The sequence below is a fragment of the Macaca mulatta genome, chromosome 7 (genome assembly GCF_049350105.2).
Source record: "Macaca mulatta isolate MMU2019108-1 chromosome 7, T2T-MMU8v2.0, whole genome shotgun sequence".
Taxonomy (NCBI): Eukaryota; Metazoa; Chordata; class Mammalia; order Primates; family Cercopithecidae; genus Macaca; species Macaca mulatta.
This window is the reverse complement of record NC_133412.1, coordinates 141,281,583-141,298,777: the sequence shown is the minus strand read 5'-3', so window position 1 is coordinate 141,298,777 and position 17,195 is coordinate 141,281,583. Positions and strand designations below refer to the sequence as shown.

Sequence of the window (17,195 nt, the reverse complement as noted above, 5' to 3'; positions counted from 1 at the left end):
CCGGCAACAGAGTGAGACTCCATCTCAAAAACAAACAAACAAAAACAGAAAACAAAAAACAAAAACCCAAAAACCTTACTAATATTCCACCAACCTCTTCTAAAAACCAGCCAGCCCTAGGTGAAAATTCCTCTCAAACTCTTGATTTCTCTGTTTGTTTTGCCTTCTATGGTCTGAGTATGTTCCCCAAAGTTCATGTGTTGAAAATTTGATCCCCAGTGTGGTGATGCTGGGAGGCGGAACCTTGAAGAGGTGATTAGGAGAGCCCTCATTAATAGATTAATGCCATTATCTCAGGAGTGGGTTCCTTATAAAAAGAGAAGTTCAGCCTCCTTCTCTCTCTCTCTCTTTCTCTCTCTCTCTCTTTCTCTCTCTCTCTCTCTCTATCCCTCTCTTTCTCTCAGCCTCTCTTGCCCTTCTACCTTCTGCCATGGAATGCAAAGTAAGAAGGTCCTCGATCTTGGGCTTCCCAGCAACCAGTATTGTGGGCCAAATACATTTCTGTTCATTATAAATTACTCAGTCTCAGGTATCTTCTCATAGTAGCACAAAATGGACTAAGATACCTTCTTAAACTATTGACAAAACCCATTTTTGATAGTTCTATGTGACAGTACATGCTGCTAGTTTTCTTGCTACATACCTACTTCAGAGTTTAAACTACAGAATGCCACTTTGCCTGGTTGTTTCAAATTGATTGTTTCAAATGGATTCAAATGCCACTTTGCCTGGTTGTTTCAAATCTATAACCTATAGATTGAGTGCTATCAATTAACAAGATGTACTTAACCTCTAGACTAATAAAACACCAGTCAAAACCTAGCACATTAATTCACACCATCACCAGAAATTGAGACAACTCAGTAAGACAAGAGGCTTCTTTGAAAAAGTATGAAATCTTCCAGACCTAACTCTGTGAGTATGGCAGGGGGTATGAAAAGGACTGCAAAAGAAATGCTGTAAATTCTGATTAGTGAACCTTGAAAGTGACGTGAATTTGGCTTTGCATCCCAAGTGGCAGAGAAACCTCAGCAGTTATCCAGCACTTTTAGAGAGTAGGGTAAAATTATAAGAACATTTTTATGAGTTGTGGCTGGCAAGCCCTGGCCTGTTAAAACTCTTTAAAAACCAATGCCTTGGTGGAGGTAACATTTACTGTTTACTGTAGCTCTGGTTGTTAGGGGTTATTGCTAAGGTCCTGGTTTTCCATGACATCAGCAGCATTCCAAGGGAAGTGTGTGTCAGTGACTTTCAGTAATGACTCCCTTTTCCAAACGTTCAAAGCTCTGCCAAGCTGCCCTACACCTGCACACCAGCTGAGTTGGAGGAAAAGGAAAAGCAAGATGGATTAAGTGGGATTTTTGTCTGGGCTCCTTAATGAGACTAAAGGCTTTTCTTCCTTCAGTGTTTGGTTTTGTGTAATAAATTGATGCCAACTCCTTTAGGAGTGACATGACTCATCCTTAACTTTTTATAAACCGATCTGATTATCTGTCATGACCTCTCTCTGTCATATTCTGGAATCGCCTTTTGAGAGTTTTCTTCTGGAGGAAAAGTTTAGGGCTTAATGAGGCGATCAGGATGGCATGCCAACCCTCTGGCAGGGTTTCTGGGGAGGCATCTGCTGCTCCCCAAATTAGCAGGAAGCAGAAGCAATGAGGAGACATTGCTGTGTGGTTGCTTTAAGGGTCACCTGGCTTTCAACATTTCAAACCAGATGTGTTCTCTCAAGATGGCAGCAGCAGACCTCATTCTAGAGCCTGTCCTCGCCAAAAACAGGGATCTGGTTAACCTTATCTGAGGGCGCCTACTGCCCACTCAAGAAGCCTATTACTGCTATCAGGGCCAGTGCCAACTGTACACTTTTATAAGACCTTTATTCCAAAGGCTTAAAGTGTTTTACCAGTATTAACTCATCAGTAGTCATGAAACCCTCTGAGTAGAAAACTGGCAAATATTGGTTCAGGTGGGAGAAATTGTGGGATGGGATTGAGAAGAATCAAGTACTCTACTAAGAGTGAGGCAGTGGGAGAGCCCATGCCCATACAGAGTCCCATGCCCCACACTGCCACCCCTTAGGTAATTTATCCCTTTCAGGGCTTCCTCCAGTTCTGCCTAGGCTAGATGAACCTGCTTTTTTTATCTCAAAGGGTTTTGAAAAATAAGCACTGCTGTTAATAAGGCAAAGCCTGAAGCTGTCAAAGGAAAACAAGAACAATTTTATACAAAGACACAAAGAACTGTCCTCTTAAGAGTTTTGATAAAAGAATGATTTATGCATTCAGTATCTGCTTCTATGACGGACACAAAGTATAAGGTTCAATCTTTCTGTACCTCAACTTTCTCATCTATACAAGCCAAAAAAAAAAAAAAAACCACTTAGAGTATCTCCGCAGATGTTTTGAGATTTTAGTAATAAATGTTTTGAGTTGCACAGAGATTTCTGAAGAGGGATCTCTGAAGTGTTAAAAAGTGCCCTCTCTTATAGTATATTATAGTTCTAGAGGCAAGTCCTTTAATTACTGTTATATATGTTAGGAAATAAGGATAAATTCATGTAGTTTCAAGTGATTTTTAAAAATAAAAGCTGCTATAATTACAAAAAAAAACCATCTTTATCTTGCAAAAACCATTTTTGTTTAAAGTGGTAGAGGCAGGCTCTTCCCTAGTATATGGCAGCCGCAGATAACACACTAATAAACATGGCTGCTTTTCCCAATTTCTCTTTGACTGCATCAAAAAGGAATCACACATGAAAAAATACTAAAAGAACCATTCTCATTCAATCACAGATTGAATGAAGATAGAAAAGCACAGCTTTTAGGTTCAACTACTGAGTTAAGCTATAAAAGTCTGTTCAGTGTGTAGGCTCACATTGAGTTTTGAGCCTTAATTTCCTTGAATATTTTTTAAAAAGATAATTTTACAATTATACCTTGTTAGCAAACGATTGAGCCAATTAGAAAACAAGTCTTTCAATAGACTTCCTGGTACGCAGAATTAACAAAGTTATCCCTTACTAAATTCCACAAATCATTTTCATAAATAAATACATAAATTAGGAAGCAGAGAGAGAGACACAGAGAAAGACAGAAAAGTTTTTATCCAAAATGCTTAAAACCCAAGAAAAGAGAATTTTTTGTTAAGTTTCTTTTGTCCTTGAAGAGAAAAGATTTAATGAGTTACTAATCCCCTCAGTAAAGTTCTTTGGTAATTGCCCTATTTTAAGCCACACTCATTTTGCTAGGAGCCTTTGCTGTTAAAAGATGTTGTTTTATTATGTGAAACTACACACAAAAGCAATGTAACAAAACGGTAAAATATGCTTCCGATTTTGTTATACTACCAACCTATACTTACCCAGAAATTTTAACTACCAAATGTCTTTTATCTAATGCAGACTTGATCTTTCACCACCCACCCTTTACCACATGAAGCAACAACGTCATTAGGAATGGAAAACTCTGGGAGTAAAAACCTGAGCCCTGGAAAAAAAATACTAAATGGGAATCTGCCTGCAGATCTGCAGATTTTCAAGCTTGTCCTGGCTTCTTGGGTCTGTAAGCTAGACTTCTGTGCCCAGACTATGGCTGGATGAGCAAGGCAAGCTCAAATCACACCCTGAGGGCTAGGAACAGAACACACAGTCTACAGTCCTCTAAAGAGTTTTGAGAGCTTGCTACAGAGAATCCTTTCTCATTGGCCCTTGGTGATGTCATGCCCATGTCTCCAGGGCCCAGGAAATGCACCATGACTAATGGAGCGCCTCATCTGTGAATACACATTCCTTCTCAGAGGAGCAGCAACAGGCAGTGTCAGGGCAACGAAGAAGGCCCAGTTAGGGAATGCCAGTCAATCATGCACAAAGGGCTTCAGTAGTTTTAAAATAGACTGCTCTTGTTCACCTTCTCAGAAAACCCTCAGCAACTGCATGGACACCTGCAGACTGTAGCACTGTAGGACAGTAACCCTTAAACTGGTTTGTTGGCTTGTTTTTCATTATACTCTTTAAGGAAAGAAAAGTGGTCATTGTAATAAGACACACATCCTTCCAGGTTTCTAATGTATTAATGCAGGGATCAGCAAACTTTTTCTGCAAAAGACCAGATAATAAAAATTTTAGGCTTTGTGTGCCACGTGATATCTGAGCTGGTTTTGATCCATGAACCATAGTTTGCTGATCTCTATACTAAAGACTGGACTACCTCTTCCTCTGCTGTATACCTGCGCCAAAGTACCCTTAAATAAGAATGCAGTTACAGAAAAAAAGGAGTTTCTACAGTATATCTGTGATGACACTCCCATCTAGAACCTAAAGATAGTTACAGATAGGTGGTCTAGCCCATGGTTTCAAAATCTAGGCTCAGTCAAATGGGTGAGTATAGACTCTAACTCTGCCATCTCTGAATTTAAGTTCTTGGACAAGTTACTTTATTCCTCTGAGCCTTGGTTTCTTCATCTGCAAAACAAGGTTCCAAATTGTTCCTACTCAGTGAAGTTAATATGAAATTTCAATGAGATAACATATGAACAAAGCTTAGGCATAGTGCCTCGGGCACCACAGTGCTCAATAGGCTATTCATCCTAGATTTTTAAGAAGTGATTATAATTACCACACCTGGCTGTAGTAGCCCAAAATAAAGACACACAGATCACTACAAAAGCTAATACACTGTTAACTTCTTTCCAATTCTATTAATACCATCATTATCTTTAATAGTTGCACAGAACTCCACATGGAATGCACCATAAATGAATCAAAATCTTATGTTGAACATTTGTTTACTGTCTTTTGCCAGTATAAATAGTATTATGATGAACATCCCTAAATATGTGCCTTTGAATACTTGTTCAATTTTATTCATTGGGGCAAAAAGGTATGCACATTTTAAAGAACTTATAGTTGTTCCACCAATTGGCTCTCCAGAAAGGTTATACCAATTTCTATTTCTATCATCACTGAAAGAGAAGATCTTTTCCTAATCTTCTTGACAACAGTACAACTACTGTAACACTGAAAATTTTCAGGCCCAGAGAGGTTAAATGACTTGCCTAATTTTAATAAAAACTTTTTAATGTTCCGTTTGGCCCACAACTTTGTAGGCCATTTTATAATTATTTTGATTAATGGCAAATCTTTTGGAAACTCAGTTGACTTGTGATTAGTATTAATAATTCCATTTTACGGTTGAGAAAGCTGGAGTCCAGAAGTTTACTTTAGATAGCCAAAGTTCTTCAGATAAGGCAAAGGACATAGACAAACACAATCAAACTAGAAATAAATTTCATCCTATTGTTGGACCATGCAAGGCTTGCCACAGTATCACAGGCAAAATGTAATTTTCGAGTGGCAGAAAAATATATTGCTAACTCAGGGACTAATTTAACTTTTCTTTCTTTTGGCAAATAGCAAATCTAAACAGAGCCATTTTATTTTTTTGGCTGTGAATCTAAATAAGCCTATAAACTAAATGTCTTCTTCGCCAAGGAAAAAATCAGCTGAGCATTTGACAAGAAAGTCACAGATCTAGGCATTTGTTAAGGTTTACTTCATTCACTCTATTCTGTTACCTGGCTTTATTTTCTTCTGAACATTTATCTCAATTTGAAATTGTATTATTTATTTGCTTGTAACAATTCTAAGTTCCATGAGGACAGGGACTTTGTCTTGTTTACTATCTTTACAGTTCCTAGAACAGTACCTGGCTCATAGCAAGTGATTTGTAAATATTAACTGCATGAATAAATCCTACCAGATGCCATCTGTGAATTTCCCTAGCTCTATGACCTCCAAGTCAGGCAGGCTTTGGAGGTGTCATTCCCTGTCTACAGTACTGCAAAACAAACCAGCTTCCTAATGGAAATGAACAGACTCTCTCTTACCAACAGGGTCCCTAGCTAGTAAAATCCCAATCAAACCTCCACTATTAGTTTAGCTATGCCACATGCTAGCACATGTTGAGATGTCATCATCTCCCATCCTATCCCTTCATTTAGGAGATGTTGCCACTGTTATTCCTTGTAAGCATGCACGTTGGTTTTACCCATGTGGTTGGTTGGTTGGTACGTCCCCAAAAGACCCTCCCAGGTAAGTCAGTAATTAGAATGAAGTTCTAAAGACAAATGCATCACCTATTCACTGTTTTATTTAAAGATGTAATAAACACGGTAGTTGACCACCCAACATCCATTCTGTCCCAGATGATTTACCTAGTCCTATGTGATCAAATACGGTAGCTACTAGCTATACATGGTTATATAAATTTAAATTAATTTTAAAAATGCAGTTCCTCAATTGCACTAGCTATATTTCAATTGTTCCTTAATTGCCACATGGAGCTAATGGCTACTGTATTGGACAGCATGGATATAGAACATTTCCATCACTACAAAAAGTTACAGTGTAAGATCCACTAAAAAAATGATAATTCCATTCTCCTTACCTGAAACAGATTTTAAAATGGGCATGTAGCAGAACGTGGGTCAATAGAACATGGGGAAGTCTGTGAAGTAGCTTCTGGGCAAGGTTTCCTTATGCCTAAAAATGTCATAGAGCAGATGGTCTCTCTTCCGCCTTTGGATAATGTTAGCTCAGGATGTGATGGAAATGTTGCGGCCATCTTGCAAACATGAGGAGACCCAGTCTAACAGCAGAGCCTACCCACTAAAAAGGGCAGAGCAGAGTAATGGATGGGATATGAGCTCTTAAAGAAATCACTGAGCTGCTGAATTGTTACCAGCCTTGTATCCTCATTATGTGAGATAACAAGATGATAAATTTCCCTATTGTTTAAGCCACTGGAGTTGAAGTTTTTATAATTCATAGCCAGATGCAAACGAATAATAGAACTTTATTTATACTTCTCTATTTCTCTTTAACAGAAGAGTTCTAAATCAGTCAATATACTGCTAAAAATCCAAAATGATTCTCCACTTTAATGCAGGTCCCAAAGTTTGGCTACAACAAAACCTCTTTCATTTAAACCTCAGCTAAAGAGTATTGTCTCTCATAGATGTGAGCATCTTAGTTTTTTCCCTTGTTATTAATTTCTGTTTATTCTGCCACTTTTTGTCTGAGAAATTTAAGTTTAAAATACAATATGAAAAAATATTTTGCAAATAGGATTTCAATAGCAAAAGCTTTTTTTTCCTTTTGATAAAAATGAGAAGAATTCAAAGGTAAGACTGGAAGTTTCAGAGTTCTTAGAACTGGAAGGATCTTCAAAGATTGTCTACTCAGCCCCTTCACTTTGCAGTCGAGGAAACTGAGGTCCAAAGGGATAAAGTAACTGTGGTAAAAGAACAGTCCTTCAAAGATGTTAATGCCCTAATCTCTAACCTGTGAATATATTGTCTTACATGGAGAAAGGAACTTTGCGGGTGTGATGAAAACAAACATTTTGTGATAAGGAGATTATCTTGGACTTTCCAGATAGACTCAATGTAATTACAAGGGACCTTATAAAAGGGAGGCAAGAGTATCAAAAACAAAAAAGACATGTAGCAATGGAATCAGATATTGGAGTGATGTATTCTAAAGATGGAACAGGAAGCTGTGAGCCAAGGAATGCAGGTGGCCTCTGGAAGCTGGAAAGGCAAGAAAATGGAATCTCCCCGAAGCTTCCAGAAGGAACACAGCCCTCCCAACACTTTGACTTTAAAATTCTCATCTCAAGAACTGTAAAATAATAAATTTGGGTTGTTTTATGTAAGTTAAATCTGTGGTAATTTCTTACCGTAACAATAGGAAACTGAAACTAATGTAGCGGCCTTCCCCAAAGTTACACACAGCTTGTACTAGTAATGTCAAAACTCAAATCCTCTAGGTCCAGTTTTCCTTCTATCAGGAGTACAGTGGCATGGTCTCGGCTCACTGCAACCTCCGCCTCCCAGGTTCATGTGATTCTCCTGCCTCAGCCTCCTGACTAGCTGGGATTACAGGCATGCGCCACCACACCAGGCCAATTTTTGTATTTTTAGTAGAGACAATTTTACCATGTTGGCTAGGCTGGTCTCAAACTCCTCACCTCAAGTGATCCACCCTCCTCAGCCTCCCAAAGTGCTGGGATTACAGGTGTGAACCACCATGCCCAGCCTATCAAAAACTTCTATACCTCCATCTGTTCTTTCCATACTGTTTTCTCAAATATAGGAAAATCCCAGTTCAATGCTTTTATTACGTTATATGGAAAAATACCTGATTAACCACAATATGGGACCATTGTATAGTGGTTAACAGTATAGCCTCTGGACTGGTTTTGAACCCTGGTTCTGCCACTTGTTAACTGTATGACTTTGGGCATGTTATCTAGTCTTCCTCTGCCTCAATTTCATCATCTGTAAAATGAGGTTAATAATATCTATCTTATATAGGTTTACTGTCAGGATTTAATTAGTTAACATTTGCAAAGAACATAAAACACACCAGCATGGAATAAGCAGTATGTGTTTGTTACAATAAACTTTTAAAAGTATGGCTGGTCTACTTTTTTTTTTTTTTTGAGACAGAGTCTCACTCTGTTGCCAGGCTAGAGTGCAGTGGTGTGATCTCAGCTCACTGCAACCTCTGCCTCCCAGGTTCAAGCGATTCTCCTGCCTCAGCCTCCCGAGTAGCTGGGACTACAGGTGTGTGCCACCATGCCCAGCCAATTTTTGTATTTTTAGTAGAGATGGGGTTTCACCATGTTGGACAGGATGGTCTCGATCTCTTGACCTCATGATCTGCCCGCCCGCCTCAGCCTCCCAATGTGCTGGGTTTACAGGTGTGAGCCACCACGCCTGGCCTGGTCCACCTTTAATTTGTCATATGTGACCCTGCTCACAGCAAAACAAAATATTAAAGACCACTGGATAGCAAATAATTTAACTAAAAATTAAATTTTCAATTCAGACGTTTGATTCTTAACTCATTTTGATTTTTAAATTACACAGTCTAGATCCTGTTTTGGAAGTTTTTCCATGTTTGGGCAAGTCACATTTTAAGCCAGACTACAAATAGATCAGGTAGTTTACAGATAGGAAAAGTGTCTCATTTATACCTTAAAACTAACATAGAGTCACATTTTCTATAAATAATATAAGAGGACCAAGATTTTTAAAAATATGAACTATGAAGAGGGCATTCGATTAGCTAACTTGTTCAAATGGCTGAGTTTCTTTTTATAGAGTATGGTGAATGGTGGGCTTTGGAATCTCATATTTAGAATCTTCAACCAGCCCTGAGGTAACTTAAGGCTCTACTGAAAATTTCCCTACTTGGCAAGAAATTAACTAAGTATGAGGATTTCTCTCCTCATCCCATATCCTCCTGTGCATGCTTGTAAGTATTACTTGCTTGGCTTGCTTTTAATCTTATTGGAATGTAACCACTCCCAAAGCACTGAAAGCATTCACTAAGATTTGCACACACTGCATTTTGGATGAATGAGGAAGATTCTGTAAGGAAGTAAGGATATTCAATCAAATCCATGAAATACTGACAGGCAACACAAGCTTATCATAATAAGAAATGAGAATCAAATTGTAAGCTCCATGAGGGCAGAACCTATGTCTATGTGTGTACTAGTCCCCATTATAACCCTGAACCCAGCACAATCTTGACAAAGCTAGTAGGTGTGCAGTATTTCTGGAATGAACAAATGGACTGCCAAAAGGAAAAGCTAAAGGCTAAATTTAAATAAACAAAGCAACATGGGATGTTGCTGCGCCATCTAATACAGTTGGGATTGTGTAAAAAGGAAAATATTAGTAATATGAAGTGTTTATTTACAATAATCCATTGTACAAGTAGAATCACATGTCCTCTTTCCAGTCTGTAATTAAATCTTGCTGAAACTCAAAATGAAACTACCTCAGAAAGTGAGATTTTCCTTTGCTACATTAATTAAAACACCAGGGAAAAGGTAGTAGAATAGAGTAAAACACACAGACATTCCACTGCACTTAAACACTATGTACTGAATGGTTTTACTCATCCTAAAATTTAACTGCATCTGCACTGGTAACACATCTGAGCTGAAAAAGAAGGTAGAGCAGGTAATTTGGCAATTTAAAATTCTTAAGATCAATAAAAAGTATGCAGAATGTATGCTTCATTCCTTAAAATATTAATCATAAAAATAACATAAAATCATCTTCATCAAAATGTAAAACTTTTGCTCTGCAAAAACCCTGTTAACAGGATAAAAAGGCAGTTTACAGAATGGGAGAAAATATTTGTAAACCATATATCAAACAAAGAACTTGTATCTAAAATACGAAGAGCATTACCAAAATTCAACATTAAAAAATCAAATAATCCAATTAGAAAATTAGCAAAAAATATACACAGACATCCTTTCACTCAAGCAGGATATACAGATGGGAAGTAAGCATATGAAAATATGTTTAATGTCAATTAGTCATTAGAAAAATGTAAATTAAAATCACAATATTATTATCACCTATCAAAAATGGCATTTAAAAATTAATGATAACACTAAATGATTTTGGATCACTCACACACTGCTGGTGGAAATGTAAAATGGAATTGCCATTCTGGAAAACAGTCTGATAGTTCCTTTTAAAACTAAAAGTAGATTTACTATACAACCCAGGATTGTACCCTTTGATACACATCTCAGAGAAATGAAAACTTTTCTCGTAGAAATTTGTACATGAAGGTTTGTAGCAGCTTTAGTCATAATAGTCCCATGCTGAAAACTATCCAAATATCCTTAAAAGGGTGAATAAAGAAATTATGGTACATCCACACAACAAAATACTACTCAGCAATAAAAATAAATGAATTCTATATGCATGTAACAACTTGGATGAACCATAAGAAAAGTGGAAAAAGCCAATCACAAAAGGCTACATACTGTATAATCATTTATATAATATTTGTGAAATAATATGATTACGGAGATGGAGAATGGATTCATGGTTACCAGTGGTTAGGGAATATAAGATGCGGTGGGTGTGGCTAGCAGGATGTGGCACGAGATGCTTCTGATAATACAGTGAGGCATTTTGATGGATGCTAGTGGTTATTCAAAGCTACGCATTATGACACACACAAATGAATGCATGCATTACTGGTGAAATAAGTTTTATGGGTTGTACCCATATTGGTTTCCTGGTTTTGATACTGTACTTGAGCCATGAAATATGTCAACACTGGGGAAGACTGGGTGAAGGATATATATGATCTCACTGTACATTTCTTTGTATCTTGCTATGAATATATAATTAGTTCAAAAAATAATGTTTTTTTAACAAGCCAAAATAATCTTTAAAAAAATCATTCAGATTTGGCCAGGCATGGTGGCTCACGCCTGTAATCCCAGCACTTTGGGAGGCTGAGGCGGGAGGATCACGAGGTCAGGAGTTCAAGACCAGCCTGGCCAAATATGGTGAAACTCCGTCTCTACTAAAAACATATAAAAATTAGCTGGGCATGGTGGTGTGTGCCTGTAGTCCCAGCTACTCAGGAGGCTGAGGCAGGAGAATCACTTGAACTCGGGAAGCAGAGGTTGCAGTGACCTGAAATCACGTCACTGCACTTCAGCCTGGGCGACAGAGTGAGACTTTGTCTCAAAAAAAAAAAAAATCATTTGGTAAGAGTACTGTCTTTGAAGGTAACGTGACTTTAAATCCACAGGTTCCATTTTATAAAAAGCATACATGACTTCTCTTCTACCAGACATTCATTTTTAGAAAATAAAACATTTTCCTCTATCCTCAAATTCAAAAATAGCTGAATAAATATTCCTCAGTTTCCAAACAGAGTAATCCTTGAGTTGAAATACACAGAAAAAGAAAATTCCAAATATAAACCAATATGTGCCTGCCTTACCTGGAAAACAGCTAGAATCACATCATCTCTGAGTTGGAAAGAACTTCAAGTTCTTCCAGTTCAAATTCCCACCAACATAAGATTCATTTCTCTAATATTTCTGATTGAGCTAACCTTTTGAATACATGCAGTTACTATATTGCCTGCCCACCATATTCTTTTCTGGAAAAAGCATCCCTCTTTTTTCTGTGAACTGCTCTTCTCAATTATGGTTCTCCTAAGAGCCAATTTTTTCCATCCTGAGATCAGTCCAGAGAAGGCAGTGGAGCCAAACTATGGGTCCTGCCCCTCGGCCTTGTTTGATTTGCTCAGAATTGGGCACTTGGCCCAACCTGGACCAAAGAATTTTTCCAAGGTTTTTCTCACTAAATGTGCTAGAGAGAGTTTCTCTTCATTGTTGGGAGATGTATAACCCAGGCATGCTTAGCAATCAGGTTTCACATAATGTGCATAAGAGAGTCTGCAGAGGAAAAATGAGCTAATACTCTGAGAGAAGCAGAGATGAAAGAAAGAGAAACAAGGAAAGCTGCATTTGAGTCTCTGGTTCTAGTTGTTTCTGGGGCCCAGTGGGATGTCTGCCCTCTCCACAGTTTGGCTGTTCAATCTTTTCTTTGTTCACATGAGACATTCCTAATATTTTTCCACTAATTTCCTCTTTTTACCAAGCTAGTTCAAGTCACGTTTCTACCACATGCAATGAAAAGAACATCCTACTATGAATAAGAAGTCCATAACTCACAATACAGCCTGTTAAGAGCTCTAATTGTTAGAATGTTCTTCCTGATGTTGAAACACATAAGCCTCCATGGATATTCCAACCATTGCCCTACATCCTTACCAAGGCTCATCCTCCTCTTTCCAATATTCAAAGATTATGATCACAAAACCTTTGTGGACATTTGTTACCTTTTTGTCTGTACGGCACATATTTCCTTACTATTTTGATAACAGTACCCCCATTCTTTGAGGGAAATTACCTCTACCCCACTGAATGCAGTCTAGTAGGATTATAAGTCAAGATTCCCTGCCATTCTTTAGCCAAAGAGTGAACATATGACCCAAGCCAGATCCCCTAGCTTTGAATCTTAACAAAAACACTGAAAGTTGCTGGAGTGTCATAACTTTGGCAGGGAAGCCAGAAGAATGTGACTGCCAGGTTTACTGAGCCCTCTTAAGCTGTTCTTTCCCTGTCCTTTCTGAGCCTGATTCTTCCTCCTTCTCTTTGACTCTGTAAACTCTTTAATATCTTTCCAATAAGAAATGCCATTAACTAGTTAGTTTATATAATTAAACAAGTCTATCTTAAACATATCCCAAAAGTTTTCTCTTTTTTGAGCTAAGTAATCTCAGCTTATTGAACTGTACTTCAGGTGACTTGATTTCCAATCTATAATCTGATTGGTTCCCTCAACATTTATCAAAACTCTTTGTGAACACATGGCAGTCAGGTCGGATCAGAACAGAGAGAGATAGGAAGAATATGCCACTCTTCTTTTGTTTTAAAACAGAGTTTCGCTTTGTCACCCAGGCTGAAGTAAAGTGGTGCGATCTCGGCTCACTGCAACCTCCGCTCACTGGGTTCAAGCGATTTTCCTGCCTCAGCCTCCCAAGTGGCTGGGATTATAGACGCATGACACCACGCTTGGCTAATTTTTGTATTTTTAGTGGAGGCAGGGTTTCACCATGTTGGTCAGGCTGGTCTTGAACTCCTGACCTCAGGTGATCCGCCCACCTTGGCCTCCCAAAGTGTAGGGATTACAGGCGTGAGACACCGTGCCTGGCAAATACATCCATCTTTGATCTCAACACGTACTTCTGTTAATGCAGCTCCAAAGCCCACATCATGAGAACATGACACTGAGGCAAATTTTGAGTTTATAGACAACTAAAATCTTAAGTCATTTTATATTAACTTCTATAAAATTAAATATTTTCAGCCATATAGTATACAGTTTACTTTTAAAATTCTAAGTGACATTGCAGCCTTTTAGGCTTGATGTAGTTTCAGTTAAGTCTACAAAAGTTTACCAATGTAATGATATGGTTGTCACTGACTTTAGGAATACAGATTGAGTTTTATTCTCCAACAATGTGACAAGGGAATAAAATAATAACAATCCTGTTTATCACTCTTCTCTAAAGGAATTTAATAATTCTAAATTTGGATATTTGAGTCACATAAAGTAATTAGCTAAATACATTTGTATAAAAGAACCTCTGAGCCACTGATACTCAAATGAATAGAGCCAGACTTTTCCTAAGAGATGAAAAAACAAAATTTACTAAATAGAAGACACACACACACACAAACACACACACATACACACACACAAAATCAGCCATAACATCTGCCATATAGATCAGGCCTTAAGAACCAGTAGATTATGGAGGCTGACTTGACAACTCTCAACAATTTGTGACTGCCAAGCACTTTTGTCTGATGTTTACAGGAATTCCCATAGGAAGGAATTCCCATTTCACCTTTAAAATTTTATTTTCAGGATTCTTACTTTAGTTCAGAAAGTTTATAATGCTCAGAGATCTCAAGGCTTCAGCAAAAGAATCAATTTCTACAAAAAAAGAGTTAGAGGAGATTGGCTAAAGAAAAATTATTAGATATTTTGTTTGAATTTCTGAGATCTTTTCCATTTAAATTTTAACCATGGCTTTAATCCAAGATATGCTATACAATGAGAAGTTTGAAGAACAAATACAGTTGTAAAGCAATAGAGAGATGATTCCTAAAAGGGAGGGCTGGCTGCCCACTCCGTTCCCCAACATTGGTTTTCATCTTGGTGAATTTATCTTCATTCCAGGATCTAAATCTGAGCTAATCAGTTTGAAAACCCAATCTTATAAATACAGCAAGAGGAGACCCACATTAAACAGATTCACAGAGGCTGATGTATATAATCAGAACGTTGATATATTAATCTCCTCAGAGAAAATCAATTGCTACATAGACCAGGAACACCTGAGTCAGCCACACTAGCGTATTTTCTCTTCTGAAGGCACCCTCTATAGACCAGAGAACAACCTCTAGGAGTTGAGAGCAGTCTCTGGCTGATACCAAGAAAACAAGACTTCAGTTCTATAGCTGCAAAGGAATGAAACCTGCCAATAACAGGAATGATCTTGGAAGAGGACCATGAGCTCCAGATAAGAACACTGCCAACCAACACCTTGATTTCATTTCAGCCTGAATAGAAAACTCAGCCATACTGTCCTGGATTTCTATCTACAGAAATGCGAGCTAATAAATGGATGTTGTTTTAAGCTGCTAAGTTTGTGGTTACACTGCAATAGAAAACTAACACACCTATAGACCAATGATTCTCAAAATGTTATTCCCCAACCAGCATCACTATCATCTAGGAACTTGTTAGAAATGCAAATTCTTGGGCCATAAGAATCTGGGGATAGGGCCTAGCAATCAGTACTTTAACAAGGCCTCCAGTTAATTCTAAAGTATATACTAAGTTTGAGAACCACTGAAGTACACTCTGTTTGTAGGCACAGGCAACCTTTACCTTGTGATTTGATCTTGTCCATGCTTCTATAGATGACCAACATCTTTTCTGACTAGTATCTGCTATTTAGTTTTGCAGTCAAGTCTTTTATTCTTTCAAGATCATAGTATTGAAGAAAATTGTGTAAATTTCCACTGTGATCCTGTGCTTATCGATTTCTAGTTTAACTCTAGGGAGAAACCTAATTTCCCCCTTTAAGTGACAGGCACCTCATTGCTGTTCCCCTGTGGTATCTACATTGAACCAGACACTAGCTACAATGTAGTAGTTGTAGTTAAACTACCAAATTGATGTTAAACTACATTATTCTCTAGTTAAAGAATAATGTGACATATGTAAGTCTTTAAGTTTTAGCTGTGTTGTCACCCCAAACTCTATAAACTCATAAAGTTCTCAGTTTCAGCAATCAGTGTTTGCCTGGAAGTGAGCATCCTACCTCAGTATATAAGGAAAACTCATAGGTATAGTAGAAAGAGGCTTGAACAAGCAGCCAAGAGACCTAGGTTCTAGTATAGGCTCTACTATGGCCTTGCTGTGTAACCTTAAACAAGTAAGTTAACATCTCAGAGCCGATTTCCTCATCTGTAAAATAAAAGCCTCTAAGTAAAGCATCTCCTACAGCTAAATCCTTCTGTGGCTTTCTCATTCACAGTGCATTCTTCCAGAAGCAAGACCAGTGCCCTTGATGACAAAAAAGAGCAAGATACAAAGTAGTAAATGATACAGCAACTGGCTTAGTTTGTGTCTCCTAAGAAGAGGAAAAGCCTAGATACCTTCTCATCTCTAGGAAATTACCTTTCGAAGTAAAGAAAAATTTCAATGAAAAACTACATATTAACTCTTTTAAAATAGAGAGCTACCAAAACTAGCTTGAGAATTTAAATTAAAATTATGAATGCTAACTTAGTAAGAGCTGTGTATTTGTTACCAAGTTCATTTCATTTGAGAACAGAGATACAGAGCAGTACCTGTAAGCCCCCCCATCTATAAGGTTTTTTTGAGATAGGGTCTCCCTCTGTCACCTAGGCTGAAGTGCAGCAGCATGATTTTGGCTCACTGCAACCTCTGCCTCCCAGGTTCAAGTGGTTCTCCCACCTCAGCCTGCCAAGTAGCTGGGGCTACAGGCGTGTAACACCATGCCCAGCTATTTTTTGTATTTTTTGGTAGAGATGGGGTTTCACCATGTTGGCCAGGCTAGTCTCGAACTCCTGACCTCAAGTGATCCATCCACCTCGGTCCCCCAAAGGGCTGGGATTATAGGAGTGAGCCACTGTGCCTGGACTATAAGCCCCTTTTTAATGAAACCTACACTCTGTCAGGTTTGACCTGAAAATTACAGATAATTTGATTGCAAAGAAACTTTACTCTTGTGATCTAATTGATTTCTCTTCACATTAACTTTTCTGAAGGTCTATTTCTCTGGGTGAGAATCTAAGCTAAAGATAGAGACACAAAAAGGATTAAGCTTCTAAAGGAATGAAGTTTGATCTTCCAAAGGAAGAACTTGGAACAATCAAAACCAAACCCATATTCTAGCTTCTAAATACCACCATGTGTAGAAGGTTTCTACATTTCTCTTAAAAGCCATTTAGTCCCAGTAATTCTTCCCAGGCGGTAAAAAGAATTTTCACTTTAAAGTTAACGAATTTTTATGGGTTTTTCTAATTGTATCATACATTCATTTTTATATTCCATTCAATAGATATTCGTTGATCATCTACCATGCTCTCCAGGCCCTCTGCTAGGAACCTGGGCATAAAAGGTATAGCGCCTACTCACAGGGAACTTACATTCCTGGGGCACACAGACTAACAGGCAATTCCATCATG

The 17,195-nt window shown here is 38.0% G+C and overlaps 1 protein-coding gene and 1 long non-coding RNA gene across 21 annotated transcripts in view; one reads left to right on the top strand and one right to left on the bottom strand.

Moving 5' to 3' along the window:
* Positions 1-16,150, top strand: part of LOC144330331 (uncharacterized) — a 43,392-nt gene extending 27,242 nt beyond the window's left edge. Inside the window, exon 3 of the long non-coding RNA XR_013396397.1 lies at positions 16,019-16,150. This is a non-coding gene — a long non-coding RNA (uncharacterized LOC144330331). The remainder of the gene's footprint in view (positions 1-16,018) is intronic.
* Positions 1-17,195, bottom strand: part of RAD51B (RAD51 paralog B) — an 851,179-nt gene that overhangs the window by 550,016 nt on the left and 283,968 nt on the right. The gene's annotated exons all lie outside the window — the stretch shown is intronic.